This window comes from Delphinapterus leucas, chromosome 1 (genome assembly GCF_059928025.1).
Source record: "Delphinapterus leucas isolate spDelLeu-1000000601 "Yukka" chromosome 1, BTC_Dleu_Yukka2, whole genome shotgun sequence".
Classification (NCBI taxonomy): Eukaryota; Metazoa; Chordata; class Mammalia; order Artiodactyla; family Monodontidae; genus Delphinapterus; species Delphinapterus leucas.
In genome coordinates, this window is record NC_143129.1 from 66,967,621 (window position 1) to 66,986,404 (window position 18,784).

Below are 18,784 nucleotides of genomic sequence, written 5' to 3' on the forward strand. Positions count from 1 at the left end.
TTCTTGACTGAGGCGAGACCCACCTCAGCGATTGACCCTGTTGAAGTCAGCATACCACCTCAGGTTAACTGGACACTGTTGACATCCAAATGTCACAGACATTGTACGATGCTACAAATCCTTAAGCAGCAAACTTTTATTTAAGAGCTTTAACCTCAGGTCAGCCATCTCTTTTGGTCCCTACCTCAACATTCAACTTTTCAAGAAAATTCCGCTTTTATTCCTTCCTTCCTTTCTCCCTCCCTCCCTTCCTCCCTCCCTTCCTTCCTTCCTTCCTTCCTTCCTTCCTTCCTTCCTTCCAGGTAATTAAATCCCTCACAACTTTTGGACATAGGAAATGACTGCTAAATGATGCTGAAACACTGATGGGCTTGTGCTCTCTTTAGTAAAGCCCTAATCCATCAAGTGACATTAATCAACTGCAAACAAGCGCTTTGATAGACTCTTGGAAATAGAATCCCAGAAATCCATAAATTCCAGCGGAGAATCTGAGAGCAGGCATTTTCTAACTAAAAGCAACAACTAGAGGTCAAGTTTGAATCTGAGGGTAAGTGGCATGAGGTTTTGAAAGTGTCTAAGATAAAGGGTCAGGACTTCCCACACTTTTCTAGACTTCAGAAACTAGACTCAAAAAGACGCCTGAAAATAAACACTGCAATTTCCCATGTCAGGAGTAGAAGCAGAGTAATATCAAAAATTTACTGACCTAATAGGCTGTTTCCATTTCTGGAAATGTCTCTGATTATCAGCCGTATTAAAACTTCCCATGGCCCATCTTGAGGTCTGGACCACGTAATTAAGAGAGTGGACAGCCTACTCGGGTTCACATCTCAGATCCAACGTTGACTGACTTTGTAACTCTAGGCATATGTCCTCAGCTCTCTATGCCTCCATTGACTCATCTTTTTTTGTTTTTTTTTTTTGAAGTATAGTTCAATGTTGTGTTAGTTCCAGGTATACAGCAAAGTGACTTAGTTATACTTACATATATATATTCTTTTTCAGAGTCTTTTCCCTTATAGGTTATTATAAAATACTGAGTATAGTTCCTGTGCTACACAATAGGTCCTTGTTTTTTATCTATTTTATATACAGTAGTGTGTATACGTTAATCCCAAATTCCTAATTTATCCTTCCCCCCCTTTCCCCTTTGGTAACCATAAGTTTGTTTTCTATGTCTGTGGGTCTATTTCTGTTTTGTAAATAAGTTCATTTGTATCATTTTTTTAGATGCCACATATAAGCAGTATCATATATTTGTCTTTCTCTGTCTGGCTTACTTCATTCAGTATGACAATCTCTATGTCTAACCATGTTGCTGCAAATGGTATTATTTCATTCTTTTTTATGGCTAATATTCCATTGTATATATGTTCCACATCTTCTTTATCCATTCCTCTGTTGATGGGCATTTAGGTTGCTTCCATGTCTTGGCTTTTGTGAATGGTGTTGCAATGAACATTGGGGTGCATTATCTTTTCAAATTATGGTTTTCTCCGGATATATATATCCCGGATATGTCCTGGACATATATACAGAGAAAGTCTCATCTTTAAATGGGAGTAAAAGCAGAACATACTCCATAAGGGGGTCAGGGAATTACACAAGGCAACATATGTGTACCTTGGGCCAAGCCCTGAGGCAGCACAGAATTCATGTTAGCTAATGTCACTATTGCTCATAGGTCCTAACGTTCACTCAGTATCTCTAACTCAAACTCAACATGCTCGAAACTCAACTTAGGTTTACGATTAGAGCTGATAAATTCCCAAGTTAGTGAGTTGCCTTTGTTCAGGAGAATGTTTAAGTATTCTCTCATGACATAAAAAACTTTTGTTCAAGTTAGTAGAATTCCTGCTATCGGGTAAAAGATGTGACACAGTCCTTGTGTCCCATATATAAAATAGATAACTAATAAGGACCTACTGTGTAGCACAGGGAACTCTACTCAATATTCTGTAATGGCCTATAGGGGAAAGAATCTAAAAAAGAGTGGATATATGTATATGTATGTGTATAACTGATTCACTTTGCTGTATACCTGAAACTAACACAACATTGTTAACTCAATTATACTCCAATAAAAAATTTTTTAAAAAAAGAAGGCGACCCTTTTTGAAGTCCTTAAAATTACACTAACTCTCTAATGTAAGAGAGATAAGAAGCCACACCTTTCAACTCAAGGTCATAAGTTGTAGATGCCAGCTCCAGCTCTGCTGTTGGCTTTTGTACCACAATGCTTTCCCAACAACAGATCTGGGAAGAGTATTACCTAAGAATTTAAGAGCACAGACCTTGGATCATCTGAGACCCAGATTAAATCCCAGCTCCGTCAGTCAGTGTAAGAAGTTGCTTACCCTCCAAGGTTCAGTTTCCCCAACTATAGGTAATATTGGAACCCACTTCACAGGACTCAACCTTTGGGGTAGATATAATTTTCTAAAGGGCCAAAGACCTGGTTCTAGCTAATCCCTCTCACATTAGCAGCTCTGTGCCTGTGGAATGGGCCACTTCATCTCTATGGGTCTCAGTTTCTTTATCTTTAAAATAAAGGGTCTGGGCCAGATGGTCTATGTTCCCTTCTAGAATTTTCCCTTATATTCTTGGTGCTGCTGTGATTCCCACATCCTGGAATGTTAACAGCTGTGATTTTACTAATGTTCCCTGCTCCTAATGAAAAGATGGCTCTCTTTCCATTCCTTCCACCAATTTCTGACTGCCAATATTCTCTCATTCTTCAAGATCTGACTCAAAAGGAATGATAAATCCTTGTACAGGGGGAAAATTTGATACCACCGCTTTGGGCAAATCTCAGACCATCTCTGATTATTGGTTTTACCCTCTGTAAAAAAAGGAAATTATAATGTTTGCCATGCATCCCTTATAGTCTCGTTATAAATTTTTTTTTTTTTTTTTTGGGTACGCGGACGTCTCACTGTTGTGGCCTCTCCCGCTGCGGAGCACAGGCTCCAGACGCGCAGGCTCAGTGGCCATGGCTCACGGGCCCAGCCGCTCCGCGGCATGTGGGATCTTCCCGGACCGGGGCACGAACCCGTGTCCCCTACGTCAGCAGGCGGACTCTCAACCACTGCGCCACCAGGGAAGCCCTTCTCGTTGTAAATATTGATGAATTATTCATCGTCTTGTAACTGACCACTGTAAACACGGTATTACTAATTGCCATCTCCTCCAGAACCCTCTTTATTCCTTTCCTGGAGCTCATTCCCACTGCGCTGTGCTGTTCCTGGCTTTGCTCCACCACCAGCCTGTAAGCCACTTGAGGGGTGGGCCTGGGCCCAACTCATCCTGCCATCTCCTCACACAGTCGGGGCTTGGTGAACATTTATGTAATATATTCATTCATTCAACAAATAATTACTAAACTGTGCTAGGCTTTGAGAGACAGTGGCGAGCAGGACAGATACAATTCCTGCTTTCACGGAACATAACTGTCCACGTGACTGATAAACATTAACCAAATGAATGTAGAATTGATTGTAGCAATAAGTGCTAAGAAGGAATCTTATAGCTGTTAATGGTGTGGGTATGTCCAGGAAACTTAATGTGAAGGGTCAGGAGAGGGCTCCTAGAAGAAGTGACAGTGAAGCCGTGATCATCAGAACTCAAATCTGAATCAATGCATTTGAATCTCCCTCTGCAGGGCCCTCTAGGTCAGTTGCATATATTCAGTTTGTTACCAAAGTCTGGGACCCAAGTCAAATTCCATATGTGTGATTGGAGGATGACACACCTGCTCCTCTGTGACCCTGATGTGCACTGGATCCCTTCAGCAAATGACGAGTCCTGATGTACTCCTTGCCCAGCCTCACACTAATCCTACAGCCCAGCTTTCTCCTTTTTCCCCACCACCTAGCAGCTCACAGCAAATAGAGGAAAGTCACCTTCCTCTCTGAAAATCATCTCAAATGCCCCAGTGAACATGCCTTTTTCCATTTCTCCAGCACATATTTCCTCAGCCACTAGCCCCAGCAATTTACACATTACCCCCACCTTGACAGTGAGTTTGGAACCTTGCCCCTCAGCTACCCCTGCTACCACCACCCCTGGTATCACCACCACTTGCCTCTATTTCAGTCCTCAACTAAGCAGACATCTGATGAGAGAAATGAACTATTATTTCATTGCAGTGGTTTTTTGGTCTGGGCTATTTGAGGTGATGGGTATTTCCTGTGCATTCCCACCCTAAACCTATCTCATCACAGATTTTGGAAAGCCGTCTCTTTACTCATCAGTGGGATGGAGGGCAAGCCTGGGAACCAGGACGGCAGGCTATGTGAGGTCACACAGCCAACCTGCTGCAGAGCCCAGCGGTCCCACAAGCTCTGCTCAGCAGAGACTTCTGAAGTTGAGGAGATGCTCTGATGTGATGAAGATGTGGTATTCACCCCCTCTTGACCATAATAACACTCGAGATGTGGACTTTCCCCTGCAGTGACTCAACTCCACTTTACACTGCTTGGGGGAGGACACTGGGCTATTTTAAGTGTTCATATTAGCTAATTCAGTGGGTTGTGAGCAATGTAAAAACTAATGAGATTGTCCTACATGACCAAAATAAGAACTTATGGCTAAGTTTCTAGAAACTCATGTAGCAGAAACATTTCTGCTACATGATACTTATATAAAGTATCATGTAGCAGAAATGAACATTTAAATTATACTCACCCAAAACAGCTTAAGCCCTTGATTCAATCAGATATAAAGTAGGAATAAAAATATCATGGAGAATTCAATATAAGATAGAATATAATAATTTACAGCAACTAATACACCATTAATGAATTCAGTGAATTCTCAAAAAGCTCTTCTGATTGATAAATTGAAGATAAAAGAAGTTTTCTTGAAAGAATACCCCATGCAGGAGCACTTCTCTGAGGAAGGGAGACACAGGAAAATGGCAGTTGACTGGCCTGAGAGTCCTCAGACATACATCCATCCACCTGAGACCATGGACACACACCACCTGCCTCAAATGCCTCTGTGGGTGTACAGCCCAAAGGAAGGGAGGAAGGGAGGGAGGTGATGGAGGGAGGGGTTGGTGTGGGCTTTCCCTAAGTGGAGGAGAGGAAGAATGTAAAGTAAGTGTTGAGTTCCACCCTTTAGAATAAAAGTAGATGGCAGAATTCCAGATGGCTATCAGTTAGCATATCAGAGAGGGTTAAGCAGACATTGACTAAGAATTAATGAGATTCTAGAAGTAACCCACTCCAGACATGAAGGTACATGGCTGTACAAGGGTAATCAGCTCCTTGAAAGCATATAACAAAATGGTCTGGCGATGAATAAATGGAAGCATTATAACTATACTCACCGCTATTTCACTGCTCATAAACCAGATTAGAAACAATAGATCCAAAACCAGCTCTGGGAGAGGACTCCTCTCAATGTTATACATGTAGTGCATGCTGGTATGATCTGAATATCTGGCATCAGAATCCCTGTAGAAATGGAGCCATCTCTGGGGAATCACTGGGGAGGAAGGTGAAACGCCCACGTACAAGGAGCAAAAGTAACCAAACCAACAAAATAAACAGGAAGCAAGAGGAGAGAGATGATGGCCAAGTAAGAGGGTAGACTGTCCAAAGGATCTTTAATAACAAAGGCATTTCATAATGAATTTGAACGTTTTATTTTGCTCAAAGTAAACGTCACACTTCTGTGCCCTTTCTCTCAGGCTTCGGTCTTTCTGGAGAGTCTGCTAGACCCGCAAAGATTGTGTGTATGTGTGTGTGTGTGTGTGTGTCAAATCAGAGGACAGAGCTGAGTTCCCTTAGCCATACTAACCAGTGTGGAACAGCAACTATATACAAACCATAATCTAAGAACTAAATTAACTCAGTAATGACAGAAGTTCAGAGCTACAGATAACTATAAAACATAGCCCTTTGTGAAATTACAGAAGTCTTAGGAAAGGTGTTGGACAACCTATACATAAAATGCTTTGAGGTGAATCATATCTGAAATCATAGCAAATATCTGGGTTACATACATGTGATGAGCTCACTGAGAAGCCATGTACCCATGTATCCTGAGAGTAACTACTGCCCCCAAACTTTATATTTTTTAGGACAGTCACCCCAAAACACCTTTGTATCTCTCAAGGTTTAAAAAGCAAACATGAACTATGATATCATCCTGCGGAGTGTTTTCTCAGCCAGACTGACAAGAAAACTGCCATCTGCTTAGACCCAATGTCCCATGTTCCCCAAAGCCAATGTGTACAGTGCAGTCTGACCCTGCTGTATGGGGGAGACTGTAAGAGTCCCTGAAAGGTTCTAGTTATATGATCCCCAATATCCCTCACAGTCCACTCTGTCCATTCTGGGGCCACCCATCTGTGGCAGTGACAGAGTGGCCTAATTGTCACAGTTGCTTCTTGGAGGAAACTGAGATGAGGCCTCATAGAATTGTCCTGGGGAGGACATCCAGGGTGACACAAATCAATGCCACATGTGTAGCCTTCCTCAACAGCAAACCTTCTCTGTGCCCTAAAACAAGACCAAAAACCACTGGTCCCTTCACCTCACATCAAAGTGTGGCCATGACTTCTTTGGGGGCCTTTTGGCCCCAGAGTGAAGGAATTTCTACCATAAATGACTCTCGTGCCCAATGGGCTATATGTCTGTTTCACTCCACTCATTCACATGATGTCTTAATTCTGTTTTATGGGAAGTTATTGCACATAAACTAATTTTCACATAGACCATTGCCTATAGACTAATTTATCTCCACAGACAATTGTCAGAACATTTATAACGGTGATTCGGTATCATTGTACTAACACAACAGAGCATATTGTCCAAGAGCACAGCTTTGGAGTAAGATTAGATGTCTGGAATTCACTTTCTAAAACTTTAGACTTCCACAACCTAAGTGTCCATCGACAAATGAATGGATAAAGAAGATGTGGCACATATATACACTGGAATATTACTCAGCCATAAAAAGAAACGAAATTGAGTTATTTGTAGTGAGGTGGATGGACCTAGAGTCTGTCATACAGAGTGAAGTAAGTCAGAAAGAGAAAAAGAAATACCGTATGCTAACACATATATATATGGAATCTTAAAAAAAAACAAAGTGGCTCTGAAGAACCTAGGGGCAGGACAGGAATAAAGATGCAGACATAGAAAATGAACCTGAGGACACGGGGAAGGGGAATGGGAAGCTGAGAAGAAGTGAGACAGTGGCATGGACATATATACACTACCAAATGTAAAACAGGTAGCTAGTGGGAAGCAGCCGCATAGCACAGGGAGATCAGCTCCGTGCTTTGTGACCACCTAGAGGGGTGGGATAGCGAGGGTGGGAGGGAGACGCAAGAGGGAGGAGATATGGGGATATATGTATATGTATAGCTGATTCACTTTGTTATACAGCAGCAACTAACACACCGTTGTACAGCAATTATACTCCAATAAAGATGTTTTTAAAAAGTGATTCAAACTATGTTATAAAGGATGCCAGTGAAAAATCCAACTTAAAAAAAAAAACTTTAGACTTCCAAAGAGCTAGGGAACAAGAGGTAGTGGGAAGCAGTAAAGGGACCCAGCCAGGCCTCTGCCTTCTCTGTCTGGAGTAAGCTGTCCACATCAAACCATCTACCTGGGAAGCCTGTTGCTGTTGTAAAGCCACCTGCACAGGCAAGGATGTAGAAATCCAAGCTGACAGAACCCTTATTTCACCAGCCCAATTTGCTGAAACAAAGGCGAGTCATCAAAGGCAAAAACAGTAGCAACCCAGGCCTTCCAGCTACTGACGAATATGCCAAGCATCCATCTGGATCAAAATCTAGACTCAGACTCTTCCTTGAGCCAAAGATGCTGAGTGGAAACAAAGAATCCCACGGCTTTGTAGTTGGAAAGGACCACATAGTTAATCTTATCCAGTCTTTTTGTTTTGCACATTAGGGAACTGAGGCCAAAACCTGTTAGGTGCAGCCCCCAAGTTTCTAGTCTAATAAAGACAGAATCAGAATGAACATCCATTGTTCAAAATATTGGTTCAAAAACACTGGTCTTTGGATTAAGTCCAGTGAAGGTCATTCCACAACACTGTGTTGTAGCCAAGTAGGGAAAGCCTCTCCCAAATTCCAAATCATATATTTAACACAAAATTGTGTTTCAGATGAACCTTCCCCAGGCTAAAAGAGAATCCTTTTCGTTGTCACTAATATCTCCAGTACTAACAGGCAGCTAGAATTATAAGCACTTTTACAATATGCCTGGTATTGTGCTGGGCATTTGGCATACGTTATTTCATTTAACCCTCATAATAATCTGATGAAGTAGGTACCATTACCACCCACGTTTTGCTGAAAAGACACCCGAGACATCAAAACGTAAAGTAATTTGCCCACATTCACACAGCTACATAGTTGGAGGAGACAAGATTCAAATCCAGATTATTTACCTTCAAGACTCAGTTGCTCTGCTATACTGACAGTAGACTAACAAACAAACAAAAAAATGTAGCATAAATTTTACTGAGATGCATGAAAATAGCTAGCTAAAGGATATGTCTTTATTCATGATTTGCTTTGTCCCGGGGGACACTTAACATCTAAAATAAATGCCAGGCCTCTATCTATGTCAGAGCCCCTGTAGGAGGACGTTCTGCAGTCTCGTCCACCATTAGCAATCTCCTTGAACCTCCCATCCAGGATTCCGGTTTGAGAGAGTCTAGTGCCTTGAAACCTCTGTCCCGGTGTGCTTCAGTTTGCCTCCTGTTTGGGATTCAGGGCGCATCAGGGAGGAAGGATGAAATTATCATCAGCTCTCCTCCCACGCTCTCTCCTAGGTTCTGCAAACAAGGGCTTCAAGGATAAATATGTGAGCTATCCTGGCTGTGTTCTCTTGGGATAAGCAGGAAGAATCAGAAAAAAAGGAGAGAGAAAGACAAACCAAGGCTGTGTAAGGATGGGTGATGAGATGGGGTCAGGGAAATGAGGGAAAACTGGTATTTACATTGCTTGGTTTAAAGTGTATTGGCTTATTATAGGGTCTGGTAAAACTATGATTATCCAAATGTCATGTGTCTATAGGGGTATCTGTGGGAATCTGTTGCAGCCAGTACAATACTGTCCCTTCTAGGGTCCATCTTCAGATCTGCCTTGTGTCTCAGAAGAAGCAACTACTTTGTGACTTGGGAATGTATCCACATTTCCCAAACAACTCCCGTATATATTTAGTAATGCCAGAGCTATCTCCAGTAGCAGAGAAATGCTGTCAGTCCACAATTAGAAAAAAGAAAAGGCTCAAACCACTGAGATCAGCTTCTTTTCAGAAACAGCATTTCTTTGAGGGAGGGAGAAGAGGAAGGAGAGAGAATGGGCACTGGGCTCCTGCAGTGGGAGTGGGGACACGATACCTAGGGAGGAGACAAGGAACTCCAGTGACAAACTGCTGACCATTCAGGGTCGCCCTGGATTTTCCCACGGAATGGGACCGATAGAGGCTAGGGTTGTCAGGGTTGAGGGTGGTGGGAGGGAAAGTGGACACACAGCATAGTTCATTCAGGTCACTGAAAACAAAGTACTTTCGCTCCCTGCTTTCTGTACACTCTTGACATACATAATCTCATTTAGCCCTCATACCAACCCTGTGAGGGAGGTTCTCTAAGAGCCTCCTTGAAAGATTTGCAGGGTGTACCAGTCAAGAGAGCAAATGGAGGCTGAAAACCAAACACGCTCAGCTTGCCAAGCCAAGGGCCCACAGTCCTCAGGAGAGTCCCTTTTCTAATTCACACAAAGATACTACATGGGTTCTCAACAGCTCTGGATGCCCTAGCCCCATCTTACAGCTGTAAAATGAGACTCAGAGATCGTGAACCCTTTGCCCAGCATCACAGCAAAAGCATGGCAGAATCAGTGTTCTAAACCAGGTCTGTCTGCTCCCAGCCTCACTTTTGCTCCACTCTGCTAGCCTGCCTAGGCACTCAACAAGGAAAGGAATAAAGCAATATCCCTGCCCCCAAGGAGCTCACTGTTAGTATTCAGAGACCTGTCATGTGAAACCAGAGCTCAAGTAGAACAAAGGGGAGTTAATTAAAGAGACTGGTAATTGTTTATATTGGGTGGGACAGGGAAACTCCACAGAGTCAGGCTAGAACTTGAGCTTGGCCTTGAAGTTAAGAAACTTCTCTGTACAGGACAGTTCCTTAAGAAGCGGTAAAGCCCAAAGAGGTAAACTTATAGCAAAACGGCTATAACTACTGGTCGTTGCATTAAGCAGTACAGTTAAAGCCAGGATGGAAATGACTATGGCCTGCCTTGGTCTCTGCTGGACTTTCCAGATGAAAAACCCTATGTCTCAGGCTCCTGCCCACAATCCCTCCTCTGCAGAGACCAAAAGTGTCACAGAACAGAGAGAAAGAGCAATGGCTTTGGGGTGAGCAAAACAGACTTCTGTACTGTGACTTGACATATCAAGTTTCCAGGCACTGCAACTCAATTTCTTGAAAGTCATAGTTCAAAGACACAAGCCAGCTCCTCCTCTAAAGTGACTTGGGCACAGCTGTGTGGTGTGATACGGAGCTAGAGCCAGCTCCTCGCTGGGTGAACTTTCAGAAGGTCGTTTTGGGGGTGTTGCTGGTCTGGAAGATGGCAACCCAGCTGCACTCCCAAGCTGAGGGTGAATCTCAAAGAGGAAGCGCCAGTCCCTACTCAAAGTCCTTTTGCTTTGCTGTCCTGGAAGAAGAAAATGAGTGGAGAGCATACTACCCGCCCTTTAGGTACTTTTTCCTTATTCTGACCTTGTGGCATCACATGGAGGAAAAGCTTATTTACCCTGTTTAAAAGATGATTGACAGAAGTTCCAGTGGTTTACACAGCTTGACCGAGGTCACACAGCCCAAAGGAACAAAGACAGCAGTTTAGCCCAAATTTACACGACTTTCAAAAGTGAAGTTCTTTTTCCTTAATGAAGGTAGTTTAGTGAGGTAGTTAAGAGTATAGACCTGGGCATCTGGATGCCAAAGTTGGAAGCCCAGATCTGATACTAACTAGTTGAAAGACACTGGAAGGCTCATTAAACAGCTCTCTGCATCTGTTTCATCATAAATGGGATAAAAATAGCGAGAATTATGGGTGTTATTAGATATAATGCATATAGAATTGTGCCTGACACATAGAGAATGGTATATGACGAATGCTATGTGACTTGGGTGATGTCTTCATGTAGGAAAAGAAGTAAAAGGGCACTCTGAAAACTAGGAAAGAATAAGGGAATCAGAATGACTGGTGAAAAGTTATGGAAATGGGGGAAGGAGAAAGAAGTAATATCCAAAAATTCATCTATTTGTATTTCAGCCATGCCTGGGATCTTCAACATTACCTGTACTTCCTTGTTATCAGAAACAGGCCAGAGCCACACTCAGTCTGCAGGGCTGCTGGAAACTTGTTGATAGATGATTTGGGGAGAGAATGAGAGAGAGAGAAGGGGAGAGAGAGGAGAGAGATTAGATGGATGGACCCTTGAGCAACAAGGGTTTGAACTGCGCCGGTCCATTTATACACAATATATTGGATAATAAATACATTGGAAAATTTTTTGGAGATTTGTGACGCTTTGGAGAAAACTTGCAGATAGACCACGTAGCCTGAAAATATCCAAAAAATAGGAAAAAGTTAGATATGTCCTGAATGCATAAAATATATGTAGATACTAGCCTATTTTATCATTTACTACCATGAAATATACACAAATCTATTCTAAAAAGTTAAAATTTGGGCTTCCCTGGTGCCGCAGTGGTTGAGGGTCCACCTGCCGATGCAGGGGACGTGGGTTCGTGCCCCGGTCCGGGAAGATCCCACATGCCGCGGAGCAGCTGGGCCCGTGGGCCATGGCCGCTGAGCCTGCGCGTCTGGAGCCTGTGCTCCACAACGGGAGAGGCCACAGAGGTGAGAGACCCGCGTACCAAAAAAAAAAAAAAGTTAAAATTTATCAAAACTTACAAACACTTGCATACTGTACATGGTATCATTCATTACACTAGGTTATCATAAATAAATCGTATAGCTGCTTCTTCATTATTAATGCATGAATTGCTATACCTGTAAATAAATGTGAATTTCTTTTTCATATTTTTTTTCATGTTTTATGTCTAGTGTTAGTAATACATATAACATCTAAGTGTTTTGCAACAAATCTACAAACAATAAATGCTGGAGAGGGTGTGGAGAAAAGGGAACCCTCCTACACTATTAGTGGGAATGTAGATTGGTACAGCCACTTTGGAGACAGTATGGAGGTTCCTTAAAGAACTAAAAATAGAGCTACCATCTGATCCTGCAATCCCACTCCTAGGCATATACCCAGAGAAAACCATAATTAGAAAAGATACATGCACCCCAATGTTCATTGCAGCACTATTTACAATAGCCAGGACATGGAAACAACCTAAATGTCCATCAACAGAGGAATGGTTAAAGAAGATGTGGTACATATATACAATGGAATATTACTCAGCCATAAAAAGAACAAAATAATGCCATTTGCAGCAACATGGATGGACCTAGAGATTGTCATACTGAGTGAAGTAAGTCAGAGAAAGACAAATATCATATGATATCGCTTATATGTGGAATCTAAAAAAAAAAAGAAAGGGTACAAATGAACTTATTTACAAAACAGAAGTAGAGCCACAGATGTAGAAAACAAACTTATGGTTACCAGGGGGTAAGGCGGGAGGAGGCATAAATTGGAAGATTGGGATTGATATATACATGCTACTATACATAAAATAGATAACTAATAAGGACCTACAGTATAGCACAGGGAACTCCACTCAATACTCTGTAATGGCCTATATGGGAAAAGAATCTAAAAAAAGAGTGGATATATGTATACGTATAACTGGTTCAGTTTGCTGTACACTTGAAACTAACACAACACTGTAAATCAATTATACTCCAATAAAAAAATATTTTTTTAAAAAAGACAATATTGATGTAGGTACTAACAGACAATTCTTGTAAACAGATGATGTAAACTTAATGTATCAATAAATACAGTACACTGCTGTAAATATATCTTCTCTTCCTCATGATCTTCTTAATAACATTTTCTTTTCTCTAGATTATCGTAAGAATACAGTATATAATACATATAACATACAAAATACATGTTAATTGTTTATGTTATCGGTAAAGCTTCCAGTCAACAGTAGGTTATTAGTAGTTAATTTGGGGGGCAGTCAAAGTTATACATGGATTTTTCAACTGCACAGGGAGGGTCAGTGTCCCATCCCTCCTGTTGTTCCAGGGCCAAATGTATAGATATCTTTCCAATAACAAATGCTCTGTTATTGAGTGGAGATTTCCCTATGGGAAAAATACACTAAAATTGAACGTTTCTAACTCCTTTGCTCCACTGCTCCCCAGGGCTCAATAGAGAGGGAAGCCTCACCTTCAAAGTCTGCAAAGTTTTGTACACCTGTCACACAATGGGTCTCCTGGTCAGTGGCTGCCAACCCCACACTCTTTGCATCAATGGGCCATAGACCAAAGGAGAAAGAGCTCTTAATAACCACTGGGATCTGAGATCATGGTTCCCAGGGAACATTTAGGTCAAATCCAGCTACTCAAAGGAGTTCAAAGGATATAACAACAATGACAGTGCAGTGTTACCCTTCCTGTAGGGGAGCCATCATGGTGCAATGGGAAGAGACCAAGACTTGAAGTCAGTGGTCCAGGACTGGAACTCTGCAGCATTGTGACACTGAATAAGTCATTTCTTCTTCCTCGGCACCACCTGTAAATTGAGGGTAATATTTTATTTCCCACTGTTGTATCATAAAGAATCTGTCTGATCGTTGTGCCCAGTTGCTGGGACTGAATGTTCTAAGCCAAGTTACAGGAATGTCTGTAGCTCATGGGGGGGCCCCTGGACCACCACTGAGTTTATGCCAAGGAGATGTCTCAGGCTGGCGGCTGGTCGTATCAGAAAGTCCAGCCATGTGACTAGAGAGTTAGGGCTTTGAGCCACGTGTTATCAGCCCAGCCTCCCTGCCACCGGAGAGGGAGGGGAGCAGGAGATTGTAATCATGTGGTCTGTGATTTAATCAATTATGTTCACCCAATGAAATCTCAATAAAAACTCTGAACAGAGGCTCAGAGGAACCTCCTGGGTGGTGATACACATCGGTGTGCTGAGGGGGATATGCCCTGACTCCAGGGGGAGAGGACAGCGGAAGCTCTGCATTTGGAGCCCTACCAGACCTCACCCAAATGGTCTCTTCCTTGTCTGGTCCTGATTTGTATCCTTTATAATAAAGCTATAATTATAATTTCCTGAATTCTGTGACTTGTTCTAGTGAATGTCAAACCTGAGGGGGTCATAAGAACCCCTAATTTGTAGCCACTTGGTCAGAAGTGTAGGTGGCCTGGGGACCCCCAAACTTATGACTGGCATCTGAAGTGAAGGCGGCCTAGTGGGGACTGTGATCTTCACTTGTGAAGTCTGAGCTAATCCAGATGGTTAATGTCAGAATTATATTGCAGTATATGTACCCACAAAGGCTGTTTTAGAAATGAAATGTAATCAAATATGAAAAAAAGACCTTATGAACTATGAAGGGTTAAGTAAAGATGAGTTGCGCAATTTTTTTTAAAGGGCATGATATTGATGAAAGATCAACAGGGTAATTTTGTTAAGTTATTTTTTTTGAAAATTCAGATGGATTTCTGTTGTTCCACCAATATTCTCTTGCTCAACCCCTTTTTGGCTAAATTATTTATTACTTCAACAAAATTTAATGGAACTATAATATGCACACAATTCTGTGATAGACATGGAACTGGGCAGGGGGAATGAGACAAGTATCAAGATGGAAAAGAAGCCATAATTATCTCCAAGAAAAACACAAGCCAGCAGAGAATATAATGAATACAAAAACAAAGTAAAGAGTACGTGCACCAGGAGAGGTATGGTTAAGCTAAAAACGGGGGATTCTTTCTGAGGGAGTCAAAGAAAACTTGCGAGGAAGTGGCATTTGAACCAGGCCTTAAGAGATGCCTAGGATGTAGAGAGGTAGGGAAAAGAAAAGGGATATTCCACGCTGAGGGGACAATGAAGCAAAGGCACAAGGCAGAAAACCATGGGCATGCAAGGAGAGATACATTCATGAAAGAGGATGATGTCACAGCAGGGCAGAAAGATACATTGTAACCAGGTTATAGATGGCCTGAAATGGCAAGTACAAGGGTTTGTGATATCCTGTAGGCAAAAGGGAACTTGTGAACAATTTGGTACCATCAGATATAGCCACTGTATCTATATATTTACTCTTTTTTATTAAAGGTAATTTGGTTAGAAGATTAAGAAGCACTGGGGCTTCCCTGATGGTGCAGTGGTTAAGAATCTGCCTGCCAATGCAGGGGACATGGGTTCGAGCCCCGGTCCCAGAAGATTCCACATGCCATGGAGCAACAAAGCCCATGCACCACAACTACTGAGCCTGCGTTCCAGAGCCCGCGCGCCACAACTACTGAAGCCCACATGCCTAGAGCCCGTGCTCCACAACAAGAGAGGCTACCGCAATGAGAAGCCTACGCACCGCAACGAAGAATAGCCCCTGCTCGCCACAACTAGAGAAAGCTCGCATGCAGCAACGAAGACCTAACGCAGCCGATAAATAAATAAATAAAATAAGCACTACCATCTTCCTCATTTTAGAGATGAGAAAACAAGGATCTAGAGGTTATGTGATATACCTAAGTCTACAAAAACAAGTAATGGTCAAACCAGAGAGAAGTCAGGATTACTTCTATCCTAACGCACTTCTCACAAACGTATTATCTCTCACTTAGATAATATAAAGCAACAATTTCAAATTCAAGTCAATGATAATTTATTGGTCTGCCCTTCAGACTGAAAAGGACATCCCTAGCTTCTCTTCTGGAGACATTTACTCCAACTGTTCCCTTAGGGAGCAGTAACACAAAAGCATAAAGACCTTGAGCAGACTTGAGGGTCTCGCCCATCAGGGGAAGTCAAGTTCTTCATGCAAAGCCAACTAATCAGACCTGAGTCCACAGCACTGGCCTCATTAACACCATCCAGCTGCAGAGTGAAAGGATGCCTGCAAGGAGATGCAGTGCCTGCACAATATCAGCTGGAAATAGCAACAGGACTGTTCAATGGAAAACATAAGTGATATTTTCCTGAAACAGCTGTGCCATGTGACAGGTGAAATCTAACACTGCATTCTTTTGTGGCCAAGGAGAGGGAGAGCTTGAATAGTTTGCTGTGAGGAACCCAAGTGAACGTATCCATTCTCTAACTCTGTACTGCCTTTTCTCCTACACTTTCTTAATCTGTAACACAACTAAATTCATCAGTCCTCCAGCACTGGAAAATTCCTTAAGAGTCTCCGATTTGTTTATCGTCTGTGAAGGACATTCAGAGGATCAAGACCGCAGAATTTTCCTGCTTCACCAGCTCCTGCTTTACCAACATAAGACAACCCAGACAAAAGGAGAAAGGCTGCTCTGGTTTCAGTGAGGTGCTGACATGATGGTTTCTGGATTTTATTAACTCTCCAAATTACATGATTTTAGTTCCAAGAATAAAAGTAAATTTAATGTTTATCCAAAACTGCATGAAAATAAAGGAAAGGATCCAGTCTTAGAACCCACTTTAAAGTGCAATGATGTGGCCCCAGAATACAATCACCAAGTTGCATGCCTTGCTCTAGGAAGAACAGTGGTGCCGGCACGTGTGGTAAGTCCTCACCCTGGGGGAACTGGGGAGTCTCATTGTGAAGGTATTGGGTCCATACTCTTGCTCTCAGATGATGTGAACTCTCCCACCTTTTCCTTGAAACCACTACCTGTTTTGTAGGTTTTCTTTCTTAGATGCCTCTCTAAACCTGAATGAAGACCAACCTGTGTATATTGCTGAGGTTTTAGGGGGGTGTTGGGTTGGTGGGCCGAACCAGGTATTTTTTGTTGTCCTATCTCAAGCCCTGCTTTAAATACCCTAGAGAGCAAATTAAGACTATTCCCTTACCCCTGTTTGACCACTGTCTAGAATTTCTCATCCATCCTTAAAAGACGGGCAAGTACCCATAATAATTCATTTTCTTGAGTGTTTCTCGTCAGAATTTTCTTTTTTTCTTTCTTCGTTAATAAAAAGTTTGTTTTTCCTGGACCTATACTACATACACCAACTATTTCTATGTTCAACAAATATTGATGGTGCCAGCTAATGTTTTAGACATCAGGGATATGACAATTAACAAAGTCTTTAGCCTCATAGAAATTAAACCTAATGGAGGAGAAAAGCAATAAACAAATAACAAAACACCAACATACAGGTATAAATCATCAGGTACTGGTAAATTCTATGTAGAAGAAGATAAAACAGGGTACAGGGACAGAGTATGTATTGGTAATAGTTGATTTAGAGTGGTCACTGATAGCCTCTTAAGGGGTAACATTTGAGCAGAAGTATGGGAGCAACCCGCCCATGGTTAGTGTATTTGTTTCCATATGACTTGTATCTCCAAGTAGACAGTAGACATTTTGCAATGAGACTCAAATCTGTTTTTTTTTTTTTTTAAATAATGACCCTAGCACAAGTACTGAGTTTCTAGTTGCCTCAAGGTTGTAAGTACTCAATAAATACTTTGTGTTTGAAAAATCATGTTGTAGCAGCTGATTCAACCCCTTAATATCACGCCACCAAGCCTTAATAATACAGATACGTTCAACGTTGAAAAAGGAACAGCTAAACATGATAAAGGTGAAATACCAAGATGTTCTTGTCTAATTACAATTGGCTCTTGAACAACATGGGGGTTAGGAGTACCCACCCTTCCTGCAGTCAGAAATCCACATATAATTTATAATAGGCCCTGTATGCAGAGTTCTTCCACATCCGTGGATCCAACAAACTATGGATCATGTAGCACTGTAGTATTTACTATTGAAAAAAATCCACATAAGTGGACCCACACAGTTTAAACCCATGTTGTTCAAGGGTCAGTTGTACTTGTCTGCAAACCTAAGCTAGGTTAGTTGAAGACCACATGGAAGCAGACTCTGGGACAACCAGTGAATGTGAGGAGGGAGGGGGCCATATCAGAAATCATTATTTTAACCCATCAAAATTTACCTAAAATTAATTAGATAGATTATAGACAGATAGATAGATGATGATAGATGATAGATAGATGGATACATAGATAGATAGATAGATACATAGATAGACAGATAGATAATAAAGAAGCAGTTTGCTCACAGGTGTGTAGTTAGTGAGTGAGTGAAGAGAGCAGTATCTCGGTGCCTAACCCCCATCTCAGTGGAGTGCTCTTGCTCTAGCAAAAACTGGACTGGTGTCTACAGGCATGAGGCACTCACTTTTTCCCAGAGCAGCATTCTAATTTCTCTGTGGGACTGACCCTACTAATCAGAAAGTTCAGGAAGTTAAGCTAAGAAATTTTCTTAATTGAATACAAAAGTTTATAACATAGTGAAATCAGATTACTTTATAATAGGGATTTTAATAGAAAGAGAAGTATTTATATTCACTACATGGCCAATAAAATTATAATCGAAAATATATCTACTGGAAATGTTAAGTAAATGGCCCATCTGGATTTGCTGTTTCCCTGATGTCCTGGAAACTACCTTTCTCAGAAACTTATAGAACTGAAAGGTTGGAATTAAACAACTTTGCCTCAGACACACACTAAATACGAGTGCTGTTTTTGAAAAAGACATGACATAAAGAATAACTGTAGGCTTTTAAAGGCAACTTGC

At 41.7% G+C, this 18,784-nt stretch overlaps 1 long non-coding RNA gene across 1 annotated transcript in view; it reads right to left on the reverse strand.

Annotated features, from left to right (window-relative positions):
- Nucleotides 1-298: 298 nt before the first annotated feature.
- The window catches only part of LOC149750526 (uncharacterized), a 127,914-nt gene continuing 109,428 nt past the window's right edge, over nt 299-18,784 (reverse strand). Inside the window, exon 3 of the long non-coding RNA XR_016393193.1 lies at nt 299-13,772. This is a non-coding gene — a long non-coding RNA (uncharacterized LOC149750526). The remainder of the gene's footprint in view (nt 13,773-18,784) is intronic.